The sequence below is a fragment of the Equus caballus genome, chromosome 6 (genome assembly GCF_041296265.1).
Source record: "Equus caballus isolate H_3958 breed thoroughbred chromosome 6, TB-T2T, whole genome shotgun sequence".
NCBI lineage: Eukaryota > Metazoa > Chordata > Mammalia > Perissodactyla > Equidae > Equus > Equus caballus.
The window spans coordinates 82,746,184-82,763,288 of NC_091689.1; positions in this window are offsets into that span (position 1 = coordinate 82,746,184).

The window sequence follows — 17,105 nt, forward strand, 5'->3', positions numbered from 1 at the left end:
CATGGCTCCATTGTTCTGAGTCTGGAACATGATCTCACTCCAACCCTGAGAATCAAGGTTATCTCCCGTCCCCCCTTTGCTCAAGAACATGCAGGAGCTTCTATTGGCCTTATACTCACCTCCTCATTCCTCTGGATCCCCCTTCCTCATCATCCTTACTACCATGTATGGTGGGGAGAATACCAGCCCTCAGAGATGTCCACACCCTCATCCCCCGAACCCGGGAATATGTCATGCTTCGTGGCAAAGAGGAGTTAAGGCTGCAGAAGGAATGAAGGTTGCTAATCAACTGACTTTAAAATTGAGAAATTATCCTGGATTATCTCGGTGGGTCCAAGATAATCCTAAGGGTCCTTCCGTGTGGAGGAGGAAGACAGAAAAGGCAGTCAGAGTGACATTGTCAGCTTCGAAGAAGGGTGGAAAGGGGTGGTGAGCCAAGGAATGTGGGCGGCCCCAGAAGCTGGGAAAGACAAGAAAACAGATTCCCCCTAAAGCTTCCAGAAGAAATGCTGCCCTGCCGACACCTTGATTTTAGCCCAGTGAGACCCGTTTCAGACTCTGATCTCCAGAACTCTGAGAGGATAAATTTGTGTTTTGGTAATTTGTTACAGCAGCAACAGGACGCAAATGCACCATCTCCATCCGGATTCTGCTTCCACCAAGGGGATCTACTCTGCACCCTCCACACCACACCCAGGTTACCCTCTCCCAGATTCAAGACCTCTTCCCTGCCTCCTTCCCCCAGTCCTGCCTGCCCCTCCCCCTTCCTGAATTCTGCTCCTCGCAGCCCCACTCCAAAAGCTGCCCACTGCAGAGGACCACCTTTCTCTCCTTTACTGGCCTGTTCCACATGTTGTCCCACCAGGCACTGGATCAGGTCTATGGGACAACAGTCAACAGGCTGCATTCGTTACTGGAGAGCCTCTGCTGGAGGTGTGTTTTCCTGCCCTAGGGTCTGTGTGCAGTCTGGGTTTTTGGCCACTGGTCTCAGCGGGAGAGTTCACTCTGGATCGGGTCCCTGAGTCCATCTTCCTCAGTATTGACCTTTCCCACCCCCGACATTCCCTTGCCCCAAGGCTTGGCAGGAGCAGTGCCCGGAGTGGACTGACAGGCTCAGGTGCTCACTCACTGGCTGAGGGAAGGAAGAACTCGGGCTGGATGTAGACTCGTCCTTTGGTTACTCTTGGACGGGAGCGAACCTTCAAGTCCACGCCTGCCCCACGCTGGGGCCTGGCCGCTTGGGGTGGGCCTGGCTGCTCGGTGAAGAGCCCCGCTCTGCCGGGCTTTGTCCTGTTCTTTTGAGGGGACTGGTATCTCAGCAGTTCAGTGGCCTCATTTCCTGGCCAACTGATTTCGTCCGTTGCTGCCTTTGTCCACCTAGTGGTCTCGCCCTCCATTGCCTGCCTTCAGCTACGGTCTTCATGCTGGCGAAGCCAAGAAAGGCAAGATGGCAGTTCGTAGGAAGAATCTCTGCCAGCTGGTGAAGAATGTGTTTGTCCTAGAACATGACCCCACAGTTGGTGTCTCCCTGTGGACCTTGGCCTGGTGGACAAATGCTGACACTTCCCAGTGGTCCAGTTCTTTGGGAGGGAGGTGGTGGAAACCATCCCCACCCTTTCCCAGACAGCCCCCAGAGGGCTCACCCCAAAAGGCATGGGCCCCGTCCAGCTGCCCAAAGCCCCACAGCCCTCTTGGTTGGCAGAGAACAGAAAGTGCCCTTTGTGTTAGAATTTTGACAGAGCTTCCAGTTCTTGAGGAGAACAGGGCATGTCTAATAGGTTTATCTCATAATGACCTCAGCTGGGAGCACGAGCTACAGACAGTCCTTTACCTGGAAATGGCTCTGGGCTGCTCAGGACTTCTGCCCTCCGCTTCCCCCTACACCCCCGTGAGGATTCCCACGGCCTGTGTCCTGTCTGTATCCCTCCAGGGAAACGAGCATGGCGGGGTTACGGCTCTTCCCCTGGTGGGGGACAGCCCCGCAGGGAAGTGGGAGGAGCAGAGTAAGTCATGTCTTGGGTTTGCTCCCTGAGGAAACCAAAGCAGCACAAATGGTCTCACCCCAAACATCGGTTCCAGGTGACCAAATTGGGCCCCACCTTGCCACTCAGTTGGGTCGGCGCTTCCAAAGGCCTCCAGCATCATCAACTACCTGCCTCGGTCTGGGACCGGGATTCAAGCTGGGCCTCAGGTTGGGTGGCAGGTTGGCCACGTTCTTCAATCCAATACGCTCAGATCCAGGTGAGGTTGTTTTCCAAGGACAAGAGTCCTGAGATGTCTGCGGCAGGGTCCGCATCCACAACTCTGAGGGCCGAGGGAAGTTTTCGCAGTCTCACTCTCCCTGTTCTCGTTCATCCGCTCCCAGCAACCAGAATCAGCCTTCGATTGGCCTGTGGAGCATCACCCCTCCGGCATGTGGCTGGGCCCCGGGAACACTGGCCACGAGCTGCCTGGTCACAGACCCTCTCCTCAGCCTCTGAGAACACAGTCATTGCCTCCCTCCCACTTTCCCTCTTTGGAGGGTCACACTGAACTTGCCAGGGGAGACCAGAGATGGCGAGCCCTTCCCCAGCCCTACTGGAGGTCAGCAAGGGGAACTCTCCTCTGCCCAGACCCACTATTCAGACGGTTCTCACTAGAACAAAGTTCTTCCTCACTGTGAGCTGAAATCGGCCTCTTTCCAACATCCACTTCTCGGTGGTGGCTCTGCTCTGTGGAGTTACACAGAAGATCAGTTCCTTTTTCCCTTTGGCAAATTTTTCTATATTTGGGGACATATCTTCGTTGGTCCCCCTTTTCTGACTCGAGGACCCTGATGCCCCAGGGAGACTAACGTGGTTATATCCCAATCTGGCTACACAGCAGCAGCTTGCCAGATCCCATGCTGCTCATGTCCCTGGGGAGTTGGTCGCAGCCCTCACAGCCGGTCCACACCTGCGCCGGCCTTTCCGGCCTCTGAGCCCCTCTCGGATATCGTATGACTCCTTACGTACTTTCCAAACTCCAGTCCTTCAAGGGCCTCTGTCAGGATTTTGCCCATATCCACAAACCACCTCTACTGTTATTTTCTTTAATATTTTTTCTTTAAATTCGCTTGCGAGTTTACCTCCTGTATTTATTTTATAAAGCAACTTTGTAGATGATTGAATGACATGTTTTCTAATACACCTTCAAATGAGACCAAGACTCTCAAACAGGCTGTGACACTGCCTGAAATGACATCGTGTGCCAGCAGCGTCAGCCTTCCCCAGGTCTGCTGGGAGGGAACTGTGTTCCAGGATCCCTCCCTCCTCACCTCGTCCCCCTCCTCAAGCCTCTGCCCCAGACTCCGTCCTAACGTGCCCCTGCTGCCTCTTCCCAGGGTTCTGGAGAATAGGAACAGACCCTGCCCTCTGCCTCCTGGCTCCCTGCGTCCATTCTCCTGCTGCAAGCCAGGCCTCGCTCTCTGATCTCAGGCCTCCTCTCCCGCCAAACGAGGGGCTCCCTCTGCTGCCCTTGGGAGAGGGCCCAGGACCAGGGGCGAGGGGAAGGGCAAAACCTGGGCTGCCTGACGGCCTCAGAAGGTCCAGCTGCGAATCTGGGCCAACAGGTACACCTGACCCCGAGTCAGGGAGGTGGCGAGTCTGTTTCTGTAATTATACCATCGAGTGTCTGGAAACCACAAATGAGCACTTAGAAAGGCAAATTATAGTCCTTCCGGGGTGAGAGGGTGAGTGTAGCAAGTGGCAGCTTCTGACCAAACAACCCGGGAGTCAAAACACCGGGGGCCGTGGGCGGGTCGGCCCAGGTATGTTTTGGGGAAGAGGAGGTGGCTGAGGCACCTGAACCCCCACCTGGGATAGGTAGCGTCTACCTGCAGATGCAGAGGACCACTCTCACTGACCTCAGGCGGGACCCGGGAGAAATCCCCAAGCCTTCTCACCTTGAGGCAGTTGTCCCCTCCCTAGGCCATCGGCTCAGGACCATGGCCACACTGACCACCCCCTAAGGACAGCCCTGACCACATGGGCCTTTGGGCCCTTGCTTGACCCGATCACATCTGGCAGTCCTGCCCAGGCCACAGTGCTGGCTCCAGCCTCACCCTTTGTCCCCCTAGACTCTTGTTGTTGGTCCCCAACTTTTCCAGAGAGCCAGTGTCTCAGATCTGGTGCCTGAAGACACAGAGCCAAGCCCTGCAGCAGACACAAGAGGGGACAGTGACGTTTCCTCTCCCCTGCTCCAGCACACAATGCCATCAGGGCAGGAGAGAGTGTGGGGCCACTTCTGGCAGGTGCCCCTAAGCACGTTTCTCTGGCCCTAAGTTTCCTTGTTTATATAAAAAGGGAGTGCTAATGGAGTCGTTGATGAGGATTTAATAAGCAAAGATCCTTAAAGAACCTAGCCCATGTTCTGGCGCACAGGACACTCTCAATAGACAGTAGCTATTAGCAGTATTCCTACCTTCAGAGTTTCTCTCTGTACTTATTTCCCATCTCCTTGATGGGCTCGGCACCGCCCCATCCTCAGGGCCCCAACCTGCTCCATCCTCCTGTCCTTTCACACCTGGAGCCTGGCCTTGCTGCCTAGTTCTGCTCCAGTTGGTGTCCTGAGTGCGGGTCCTGTGTCTAGGAGCAACCTTATATTTAGTCATGAGGGGTCCCAGCCTTAGACCCCACTTTAGCAGGCCCTGCTCTGGCCCCTTCCAGCTGCCCTCTCCCCACAGAGCAAGGAGTCTGCAGGGCCACAAGGACAAGCTCATCTGGAGCCACACTCCTCTTCTAGACTGGCTTACGAAATTAAGACCCCAGAATTCCCCGCTCATACCCCCAGCCCACACTCAGGCCTGTACAGGCCTCTTCCCCAGCTCCATCTTCAGGAACACCGGTTGCCTTGCTGGTGGGCACTCCGTTAGGCTGTCTATGGGTTGTGGTTGGAGCTTGGAGGTGTAGGCTGGGGTTTGCATGAGGTCCTTGTGGCGAGGATAGAGCGGGTGGGAAGAGAAAGGGGGTGCTGCAGGCAGGGAGCGGGAATGCTCTCCACCCACCACAGTCTGAACTGGAGCTCTGACCTGGAACTCTGAGGAGTCCGAGAAGACTCCATCTGAGCCTGGCCTACTGGGCAGTCTGTTGGGGACCCAAAGCCTGGCCCTCTCAGTAGGAACAAGATCATCTCTTTGGCTCAGTGTGTGGAGGGGATGGGGGCTCCCTGGGTTGCCTGGGGGGGGAGGGGACCTAGGGCTCTCAAGAGGTCCGATGGCAGCGCCTGCTGACTGTATTCTCCTTGATATCTCAGGTCTGTGGGCTAAGGGCTCGGGTGCAGAGGGGAAGCTGAGGGTCCCCCCAGCGACAGCAGATGAAAGCTGAGGTGTCCAAATGCCTAGCCCCTTTCTCAGAGGTTACTGTAAGCTAATTATCTTATCATATGTTTTCGATGTTTTTTCTTAGTCATTTCATGGTATTCTCCCCATCTCCATGCTATTTTCTGGGGATGCCTTTTTGAGAGTCCTGGATCCAGGCATTTTTATATAAAGTGAAAAATTTTAGATTTGTGTTCATCAATGATTATCCTAGACCCAAACGTCTGGAAATAAGCCGCTAACTGGGATAAATTTATGAATGTGTGAGTTTGGGGACGAATGCATCAATTACGTATATCCTTATCTATATCGAGTCACGAGGACCGGATTTTCAACCTGCCAGCTGTGTGACCTTGGGCGAGTTACTTACCCTCTCTAAGCCTCAGGTCCCTCATCTGTAAACTGAGGCCCTAGCCCAGTAGATCTCTGGGTAAACTCTGAGGCCCTTCCGCCTCTAAAACTCTGGTACCTACCCTCTCTGCTCTCCCTTCCCTGTTCTGCAGCCCCACAGGGTGCTCATCTCCTTCCTGCCCCTCTGCTTTCTGCCTTCCAAGTTCCCGACGCCTGGGATTCCCTGAAACCACATCTTTGTCCATTGAGAAAGCCGTTTTTTTAAAGCCTGGCTCAAATGTCACTTCATCTAGGAAGCCACCACCCCTATTCATCATCGTGTGAGAAGACCCACCTTGGAAGCTGGGAGGGAACCTGGAGCTTCCCCCAGCCCAACCCTTTCATTTGACAGACAAGGAAACCCAGGGCAAAATGAGGCACCTCTGGGCCCCACAACCCTCAGGGCCCTCTTTATAGCTTGCATGTATTATTGCTTCTGTGGGCATCCTTGCTGCCCTTAGATCATGAGACCTCTGAGGGCCAGAATCATATTGCGTTCATTCTACTCCCCCCCACCCCCACCCCCCCTGCACCAGATCGCCGGCATCATTCCCGTACCAGCTGAGACCTCAATGTACTAGTCAGGGTTCTCCAGAGAAACAGAACCAACTAGGAGATACATACATATACGTTAACTATAAGGAATTGGCTCCTTGATTGATTAGGCTGACATGAGATTGACATGACTGGGGGACTGAGAAGTCCCAAGTTGTGCAGTCAGCAAGCTGGAGACCCAGGAAGCCAGTGGTGTCGCAGTCTCTGTTTGAAGGCCTGAGAACCAAGAGAACTGCTGGTGTCAGTTCCAGTCCTACGGAGACCATGTCCCAGCTCAAGTAGCTAAGCCAGCAGAGCTCCTTCTTCCCCAGCCTTTTTGTCTATTCAGGTCTTCAACTGATCGGATGAGGCCCACCCACACTGGGAACTGCAATCTGCCTCACTCAGTCCTGCGATTCAAATGTTAATCTCATCTAGAAACACCCTCACAGACACCCCTGGAGTAATGTTTAACCAAAGTGTCTGGGCACTTCACGGCCCAGTCAAGTTGACACATAAAATTAACCAGCACATTCAATAAATGCCTGTTAAGTTTAACAGAGAAAAATCCCATTTTGCTCCCTGCCAAAAAGCCATCTGTGGCCTTTGAAGGCTCACCTTGTTCTTGTTTCTGACGACTGTTGTCTGGAGAAGTTCAGCTGGCTAAGAAGAGACAATTGTCAAATTTTCAAGAATTTGGTAAGCTGGTTATTAAACACAGCTATAACTCAAATTAAATTATTGACAAATAGAAATGGCAAGCAATAGGATATATTGGAGTATGTGAGGAAGCCATTTGGTGTAAACCTAATTCGGCCTGACTTTGTTTTTCCAAAAGGGCCTGACATGGCCGGTGAGCATGCATTGTATATCTGCTTTAAACACTTACATGCTCTTAAGAGGTGCAACTTCCCCCCACATTGGCATTTCCTTGTGGATAAGCATCTTTCCTCAGGCTAGGAACTGATTGCTGTGCTCGCCTTTGACCACCCAGCTCAAGACAACAGACCTGCCACCCTGCTGTGTCCACCCAGACAGCAGACCTACCTGCTGTGTGCATCAATCGCTGTGCTGACAGAGCAGTCTTGCGACTATTGTAAAAGGACCTTTCAATCATATGTGAAACATGCTCTTTGGGGGTATATAAGCACTCTGTACACCCCACTTCTTTGGTGCCCTTTCTTCCTTTGGGAAGAAAGGCCCTGGGCCATGGCCTTCACATTTTAGCTCAGAATAAACTCACCCAAATTTTCATTTATAGATTGGTTATGGATTATTTTCATCGACATTACATAGACTTACAATTAAATTAAAAACAAAGGTAAGAAACATTTAAAACTCCTATCTTTCTAATTATTTCACTCTTATCTAAGCTCTTGAGGTTACATGCATCTATTGAATCTGTATGGTGGAAATCCTATGCCATGATGTGCTATTACACGTTGATTTGCAACCCTGTGATCATGTGATCATGTTGGCAGCTGGAAATCACCATTGTGGGAGTATTTACACCAGAGGAATCGCCAGCACTGTGAATCAGAGCTTGATTTATTGTTTTTTTTTTTGTATTTTTTATTGAGATATAATTGGCACGTACGTTAGATTAGTTTCAGGGGTGCAACATAACGATTCGATACATGGATATATTTTGAAGTGATTTATTGTTCACTGATTATCTAGAGCTATGCTGTCTATCACCGTTGCCACTTGTCCTGTGTAGCTATTGAGCACTTGACATGTGGCCAATCCAAATTTAGAGGTGTAATAAACGTAAAATAAAATACACGCTGTATTTTGAAGACAGTCTGAAAAAAGAATGTAAAATATATCATTAATAATTTTATATTGATTACATGTTAAAATGAGAATATTTTATGTATCTTGGGTTAAGTATAATACATGATTGGAATGAATTTCAGCTGTTTTTTTAAGGTGGCTTCTAGAAAATTTGAAATTATATGTATGGCTTGCATTGCATGTGCACTGGACAGCCCTGGTCTAGAGTTAATTAAGTGATGGAGAAAATGTCATGCAAATTAAACTTAGATGTGTGTCGCGACTATAGCCATTATGTTGTGGACAGCAAAAAAAAACTGACAAAATAGTCTCCCAGTACTCAAAACTGTTACCTGATTTAGGAAAGAAGTCACTCCCATCACTGAGGAACAAGGGAAGTTCCAGCATCCGTCTTCATTGTTTCACTTTCATCTTAATCGTTAGGATGACAATATGAACCCACGTTGTTCACATCAGAGCCTACTAGTTTGTCAGCTGTAACCACAGGCTGGCTACGGATCTCAGAGCTTGGCCAAAATGAACTGAAAGCAGTTTTTGACCCAGTTGGCTTCATAGAGTTTACAATAAAGGGTATTTATATTTTATTATTATTTGTAGGTTGTGTGCTGCATAGCTTATGTATCAGTAAAATTTATAATACACTTATGTGTGTACATATAAATACACATGTATACATATATGCATGCGTGTATATATGTATGTGTGTGTGTATATTTACACATACACATTTTTTTCAGAGCTGGTTGTTAAATATTTTCCAGCACACCACTGTCTCTGACTTTCCCGTTACCCCGAGCCCAATCCCCAGGCCTTGTTCCTTGTGGCACTGACAGACTGTCCCTCCCCATCCTTCACTTTCCAAATCTCCAGGCCTCAGAGATGTGGACTGGAGACCCCTCTGTCTCCTCCCTGTGTTCCACTCAGGACAGCTTTCTTCACTCTCCTCTCCTCTCGCTCGTCCTGGCTTACATCCCAGTTTCCAGGCACCAGCCCTGAATAGCCAATCTTGGTGCCACAGAGATGGTGTTCCCAGGATTTGTGCTTGGCCCGAGCCCTGCCTGCCTGCTCTCGCCCTGAGAGCCTCGCAGCTGGAAGTCAGCTTTGGCAATGACTGCTGACACGCCTGGCCCTCAGGTGAATGATCTGGTGGCCATTCCCAGCCCCATCAAAGACAGGTCTGAAGTGAGGTAGAGGGGCGGCTGAGCTGCTGAGGGGGTCGTGGTGTGGGTGAGGGGTGTTCAGAGCACTGGGGACACCGCTCCGTAAGTTTCTTCTTCCCACCGTCTTTGAAAATACCGAGTCCAGCTTGTGGCAGTTCTGTCCTGAACACCATAGAAGAAAACATCGCACCTGCCAGGCTCTGCCCAGTGGGGACCCCCGGAGGAAACAGACACGTTGACCGAGACTACTGAGCGGGGCAGCCTTGGGGATAAAATCCTGTTTAAAGTAAATCTGAGCAATCTTGCTTGAAGTAAAACACAAACTTAGCAACACATACATGCCAGGAGTGAGAGAGACGTGGTTTCAGGCGAGGCAAGTGTTTGGTTCAGGGAAAACCTGCATTATGGTGGGCAGAGACTGAGAAGGAAGTCGTGGGCTCTGAAGATCTGGGTTACTTCCCTGGAGAAGGCAAGGTTTCTGAAATATGGGCTCCATACATCAGTGTAGTGTAGAGGATGAAGAAAGGAGGTGACAAGCGCTCTCGCTGCTGGGAAATCAAATGAGGATCGAAGTCCTTGGTGAATCTGTGAAAATTGCCTGTGGTTTCAGAGGTAGCGATCACTGTCTCTATTAATAGCAAAAATAATAGTAATAGTGACAGCTAACATTTATTTTGAGCCTGGCATTTTACGTCTCCACCACCAAAACGCTAGAAGGCAGTTCTTATTCTTATGCCTATTTTTGCAGAGGAGGAAACGGACATGGAGCGGTTGTTGAACTCGTTGTAAGGCGCAACCTTGCCAGATGGGGTCTGGGACCAGAGCCCACGGCCTCCACCCGACTCGGTGCCTCTGCAGGATGGTCTGCTCATCATCCAGAACGTTCTTCGGCTCCTGCTATTTCTCTACAGCTTCCCCTTCACTGTCCTTTTCGATGATTTTCTAAATGCTATGTAGTTGACAGAGGGATTTTATTCTCATGATTCAGACGCGGACACCGAGACACAAAGGGGTTGCACAACAAATGCCAAGATGGGGCCCGCGCTTGAGGCATTTTCCCTTCATTTGGAGCTAATGGAGGAAAATGAGTGCGTGCAGTCAGTTTTTCCTGTGGCCAACTGTATTTAACCTGAAGGACTGAACTTACTCTGAGCGAGTGTCTTTCCTCCTGTTAAATTGTCCCCTTCTTTTATGAAATGATGAAGGCAGTAGATGGCAATTGTTGCTTTTTAATGTCCTGTTTTGGCAAAATAAAAGGCTGGCAGCCCAAGCATCTGATCTGAACCTAGTTGATCATGGACTCTCACGGTCCTACCCTGTTGGCCTAGAGCACCTGGGGCTCGCTCAGTGCTCTCACCGCACACCTCTTCCCGGCCAGGTATTTATCCAGGTGCACCTGCACCGTTGAGAAATACAAGGGATGCTCAGAGGGTGGTGCCCAACCTCCGTCCCACCAGGGAAGCTGGGAAGATGCCTCCATGACCCCTGACTGTGGAGCCCAGGGTCTGGGGTCACCTGCCCACTAAGGACGGGCAGAGGGGACACCCTGGGCTTTCTGGTTTCCGAGGGAGCAGTGTCCCCACCAATCCTCTTTCTCAAACCTGCCTCAGCCTGCCTGGGGCCCCTTTCCCTGACGGTCCACTTGCTTGCTTGGGGAGAAAATCACACAGGAATCTTCCCAGCGCCCACTCTTGTCCCGTCCATCCCTCGGGCAGTCAAAAGCCATGATTCATTCACCTTTTGTTTGTTTTGGGGATTTTCCATGGCAACCTAGAGGCCCCTGTCTCCTGATCTGGCTGGATTCCAGGACCATCAAAGATCTACTCAAACCAGGAAACAATTAAGACCAAGCGAGGGGAGCTAGTTCCTAGAAGATAACCATTTTCTGTTTCTTGTAAATGGAAGTAATCCTTGGAGCATCTATGCTGCTGCATTGTCTGCTGCATGGCCTAGTGTTCAGTTTTGGATCTCGACGGCTTTCTCTCCCTCTGCCACCAGCCCTGCCAGTGGACAGTGATGGCATTCCAGTCTAGAATGGGGTGAGGGAAGCTAGAAATAGCCAAGGCAGAGGAAAGGACAGACATGGGCTTGAAAAGATCTCCCCTCCTCTAGCTGATAAGCCCACAGGTGAAGGAGGAAAGTTAGCAAACTGGGCCACTGGGGTTGGGCCGCAGGACCCAAGAATCTCCACCTCCGAGAAGGCCAAGGGCTGAGTGAGCAGATAAGAAAGACTCTGTATTGCTGGGCAACGTTGTGCCTGCGTGCTAGGGGTCAGGGTCCTGTGGCTGGAGGGGCCGTGGTCAAACACGAAGCAGAACCGTTCTGCGGCCGGGTTGTGGACACGAGGACTCCGCAGCCTCCTCAGAAGGTGCTCAAGAAAAGTGCAGATGCTTCTATCAGGGATGATGGCCGAGCTGGTGGCCATCTCCAGCTGGCTGCACTGGCCACCACACGGACATCTGGAGAAAGGACGGTGCCCAGAAGACCCACGGGCATAGCCAGGCCACCTCCTTACTGCTTCTCCAGATCCTTCTTGCTGGTCAAGGATTTCATTGGTACTTCTGCTCCCAGAGCCCCATCAGTTTCTCGGGATAAACTGCCCGCCCCAGTCTGCTTCAGCCTCCTTCCCTCCAAAGTGCTCCCTGCACACACTGGCTCCACTTTCCAGCCCCCTCCTCGCAGCCTCCCCCTTTGTCCCCAGCTGCTCCTGTCCCAGGGCCAACACCACCCCCACTGCCCTGGCCACCTCTGGCCCAGGGGACCAGGGCTTCAGGGGGAGCAAAAGGGGCGGCGGATCTATGTGCTGCCTTGATGCCCCCACCTGGGAGGGGATCAGCGTCCATGACTGACAGGGGACAGGGGGGCCGCAGCCTCCGCAGTCAGCCTGCAATAGGGAAAGCTGAGATGGGTCACCTGGCCATCAGTAGGCGTAAAGGGAACCCAGCCCAGTGCCTAGGACCCAGAAACATCAAGTTTCCGATGACGGAATATGACAGAAGTTCCAACAGATAGCGGGCAGGGAGCCCACAGGATGTCAGGGTAGGGTGGGAACGCACAGCAGCTGGATGGGCAGAAGTAGATGACTCCCATACTGGTAGGCAGGGTGGCGACGTGGAAAGAGTGTGGGCTTCAGAGAGACAGACCTCACAGAATCCTGGCTCCATGTCCTGGCTCTGTGGCCCTGGATTTAGCGTGTCTCTGTCTTAGAAATAACAATACCCACCTCAGAGGGGTGACGCTGGTGATGTGCCCAGCCCAGGGAGATTCTGGCCCACAGCAGCTGCTCTGTAAGCGTCAGTTTCCTCTCCCTCCCCTCGGACCCCTGTCTTGTACTCTGGGCCTGAAGTGTAAGAAAGGGCCCAGGGGATGAGGCTTCACAGAAGGAAAAAAGGAGTTGAGTAGGGTCAAGGCCAGGAGGCCTTGGCCACCCTGGCAGGACCCCCAGGTGCCCTGTGGGACCCCTTTGGCTCTCCTTGCCCTCCAGAGATGTCCTGAGGGTGCCAAACTCCACAGCTCTGGCCAACCTGACTCACAGCAGCCCCAGGTAGTCCCCTAGCTGAGCTGCGACTGTGTCTGGCTTGGCCTGCTGGAGGGTGCCTTCCAGCTGGGAGTCCCAAGGCCAGCTACTGTCAGTAGCCACAATGGCAGCCTGGAGTCAGGGCCCCACAGCAGGGGGCGGGGGGTTAGTTCACCAGCTTGTGCTGAGGGCAAATGCTGTGCCAGGCACAGGAGTACAAAGGTGAGGATGATCCAGTGCCTGTCCGCTTGGGGGAGGTGAGGGGAACGATGAGTGAGGTAGGTCAGGGAGCAGAGAAGGGGTCTCAGAAAGCAAGGGACCCTTGCTGGCATCAAGGGCCTTCACCACCTGCATTTGAGGGAAGGGAGCACACTGACTCCTCTCTCTCCTCTCCCCCATGGTCACGGCCAGCCACAGCCCCTCTATCCCTGGGACATCCGCCTCGCCATGCCCTTGCCCCTCAGCCTGACTCCAGGCTCCCTCTGGCACAAGCCATCCCGTCCAGTGGAGCTGTCCAGCTGCCTCTAGTGCTGTCTTAGACCAGTCTCTGCTTTCAGCCCAAGAGATGCCTCAGCATCTCCATTGCCCTTGGTGATTGACCTCTTGACCTTTCAGTTCGTCTCTGCAGTCTGAGAGATTAGGTGGGGGGTATTGAGTTGGCCCCCAATGTGGGAGCCCATTCAAAGTGTCCTGGACCCTGGACCTGGCACTTCAGTTAGGGTGGGACACAGCCCTATGCCCCATAGCGTTCCCAGCTCCCACTCTGGATTCAGCTTCTACGTCTCATAGTTTATTCATTTGCCCCATTTTTTCTTCCACTTGCATGCTTCCTGAGTGGCTCCTCCTGCCTGTGGGACCAGAAACTTCCCGAGTGCAGGGACTATAGCTTTGCTTCCTTTTCTCCTGCATCCTCTCTGAGGAGCATCACTTAGATGTGAGGAAGGCAGCACAGTGGGACAGACATGGAGGCAGGATGTGAAGCACGTCACAAGGCTCCTGTCCTGAGATCCACACCTGGGATCAGCTCCCTTTCCTGCCCCTCACCCTCTGCTCGTGCCCCACACCCCATCGCCACACCATCACTCAGCACAGGGCCATGCTTTCCACCTGCACAATAAGTCTAGGCTATCAGGTATAAGTTTTCTCAGCATCCTGCCCCCAAGTCCCCTTCAGAGCTCATCCTGCCACCTGTAATCCCTGCACCCCACCTCTACTCCCTTCTCCCAAGACCTTGATACATTTGCTGGTTTGCACCTCTCTTTCTCCACCCAGTACCTTCCTGGAGACTATCAATAGGCACGATGATGCGCTCATTACCCTCCGCTGCTGCCCTCCCGCTCCCACTTCCACAGGCCTCAGCCCCGCTCTCCCCTGACCCCCCTCACTGGGTCCACAGCTGTCTTTTGAATCTTGCCATTTCTTGGTTTTTCTGCAATATTTGTTCCTCTTGGTCCTTTTCTTCTTCCTGAGCATTTTTTCCCTCTTGATTCCTGAAGCCCCGCTCCTGGTTCTCCAAGCATCTCTCTGCTCACTCCTCCTTAGTCTCCTTTGCAGGATCCATAACCTGGAAGCTTTTAGAAATACAGACTCTTAGGCCCCGCCCCCCGGACCCACTGAAGCATAAGGTGCATTTTAGCAAGATCCCCAGAAGATGGATATGCAAATGTCTGAGAAGTATTGGTCTAGCCAAACCATGCATACAACTCTTGAGTCCTCTGTAATACCTGTCAAGAGTTGTTGAGTCTGTTCTTGACAGTTCCAATAATGACAAACACCCCATCGCATGCAGCAGGCCACTCCATCCGGAGAGAAGTTTACACCAGTCCCTCAGGACAGGTCCCCCCAGTTCCCCCTTGTCCTCAGCTTCTCCACTCTCCACTCCCCATCTCTTCCTTTCACCTGATCATGGCTCCAGGGCCTTATACCTATAATCAGCACCCCAGGAACGCACCTCAATCCCAAATGCCACAGAAACCCATTCAGAAGTTCAAGGGAGATCCCATTTCCGTGACTTTCCTGCCCTATTTTCATTGATCTTCCTGCCTGATGTCTTTTAAGCCTGGGTTTCAGCTACAGACTCTTGTCCTGGAACTGTCAGAAGGCAGAGGGAGCCCTGCCAGAGAGCACTGCAGAGGCCCCCCCAGTCTTCCAGGGCCTGGGCCAGGGCCCCCTCCTCTGGGCATGCACCTCAAGATGACGCAGCCGGGTCCAGGAGCTGCTGGCTGCCATGGACTGGAACATGCACGTATCTGAGGCCTAGGCTTCAGGCGTATCTGTCCCGTCCTGCCAGATGGTGGGGAGCTCAGCCCCAGGCCAACAGGCCAGCTTTCCTGATGCAGCAGCGTGAAGAACTCCCTGACTTAGGGTGACACTTCATACTTTGGGGTGCTCGTGAGCAGGCCTTTGCCCTGCTGGTCCTCAGATTGGGTTTGGGGATCCAGCAAGAATTGTTATAATTGGTAGAAACAAGGAGACACGGATCTGGAGTCAGAGGCCTGGGCCAGGCCCCATCACTTACCCTCTCTGAGCCTCGGTTTCAGTACACGTGAGGGGGCATTGGACATGAGATTTTCCAGCCCTGCATGTGGTCCTTGGGGGTGGGGGAGATGAAAGCGGCTGAGCAGCAGAGGGAAACCAGGCCATACATGATTCAAAGGGCACCCAAAGCCCTGTATCCTCCAGGGAGAGAGCAGGACTGGCTCAGCTGTAACTCCGACTCCCAGGGCCAGCCCCAATGGGACCCCCAGGAAGTTGGTCTCCTGCGCTGCCCCTCCATCAGGCCTCCATTCCACCCTCCTGCCAAAGGCCGCTCCACCCCTGGGGGGGAGGAAGAGCTGTGGGCCTCAACCCTAGCACAGTGTGAATGCGAACCTCTTTTCGTCTGCCTCAGATGTCTCCAGAGACCCCGTGTCTTCCCTCTACTCCTCCGGGGCTTCAAGGAACCAGAGGCTCAAGTGGAGAGGGCTGGCTGGCTGCACACCTCACGCCCCATGGCTTCGCAGATGGCCGCTGCCCCGCCTCCCCTCTCCTGCTGCTACTGCCCCAGCCCCCGGAGTCACCTCAGGCCCCACCTGCACCCACTTCTGCACCCCACAGAGTGCCACTGAATGCTGTAAGTGCTCACCTCCCCTCTAGTGTCCGGGGTCCCCTCTGCTCTTGACACTACCCAGGTCCCTGACTTGCCCGCCTCAGGGACACGCCTCCTCACCCATGGGGGAGACAGTGGTGTCCCCGTGGGTGTGTTGGAAAGAGCACAGGGCTTTGGAGTCCGAGCCTGGCTTGGCCCCTGACAACATAGGTGACCTCAGAAGAGGCCCCTGCCCCTCCCTGGGTCTCAGATCCTTCACTGGTGGAATAAACAGAGCAGTTCCAGCTGTGCAGCACAGAGGGCATGCACCTCGGGGCATCAGGGCCCTGAGAGGACTCATGGCCCCACCGAGCCCTCCTCCACATTCACCCCATGGTCCATCTCCTCCTGGACACTGCCAGGCGGGAGGAGCAGGCAAGTGGCAGCACTGCCAAGCACCAACTCCCGTCTAGTCCGAGCCCTGCACCCACTCTCCACTCAGCCCCCTAAAAGGCAGGCAACACACAGGGTGCCTCTGGGATCCTCTCTAGCCCATGGTGGTTGTAGATGGGTGGGGGATCTGATCCTCAATTTTTTCATCTGTAAAATGGCAATAACAGCATCCCCTCACTCCCAGGGCTATTCTCAGACAACAGGTGTGAAAGAACTTGGTCAGCTGTAAAGCCACAGACAGACACCAATGAGAGAGGGCAGAGTGCACCACAGCTGCCTCCACCTGTGGCCGTGGCAGGCATTACTAATCGATTGTGCCGTTTTCTCCCTCTGCATCTAGACACAACCACAAGATCACCCTCTAGGCCAGTGCTTCTCAGCTCTGGGTGTCACTAGAATCCCTTCGTTAAGTTTCAGAATATTCCACTGAATGCAAGGCCCCGCCTCAGGAACCTGTCTTAATTGGTCTCGGGTGGGGGCTCAGACATCAGTATCTTTTAAAGTTCACAGGTTATTTTTCAGCCTGTGTAAAGAACCCCTGCTCTTGGCAACCACAGTCAAATGACCATGTAGACTCATGGAACACAGTGGCCACCCTTCCTGCCTGTTCTTGTCATTAGTCTCCTTCCTCAGAGCCCTTTCTTGTTCCCAAAATCATCCGCCAAGTCCTGCCTGGTGTATAATCCACGCCACCCAAGACTTCTCACTTGGGGACCCATCAAGCTGATAAGTCAGGTCCCTACCGGGGGCCTCAGTGTGGGGCTCCAGACTGTCTCCTGCCGACACTCCGTCTCCAGAACCTTGATCTGCTGCTCTAGAAAACAGACTCGAAATCCAGGATAACCGTGCCCA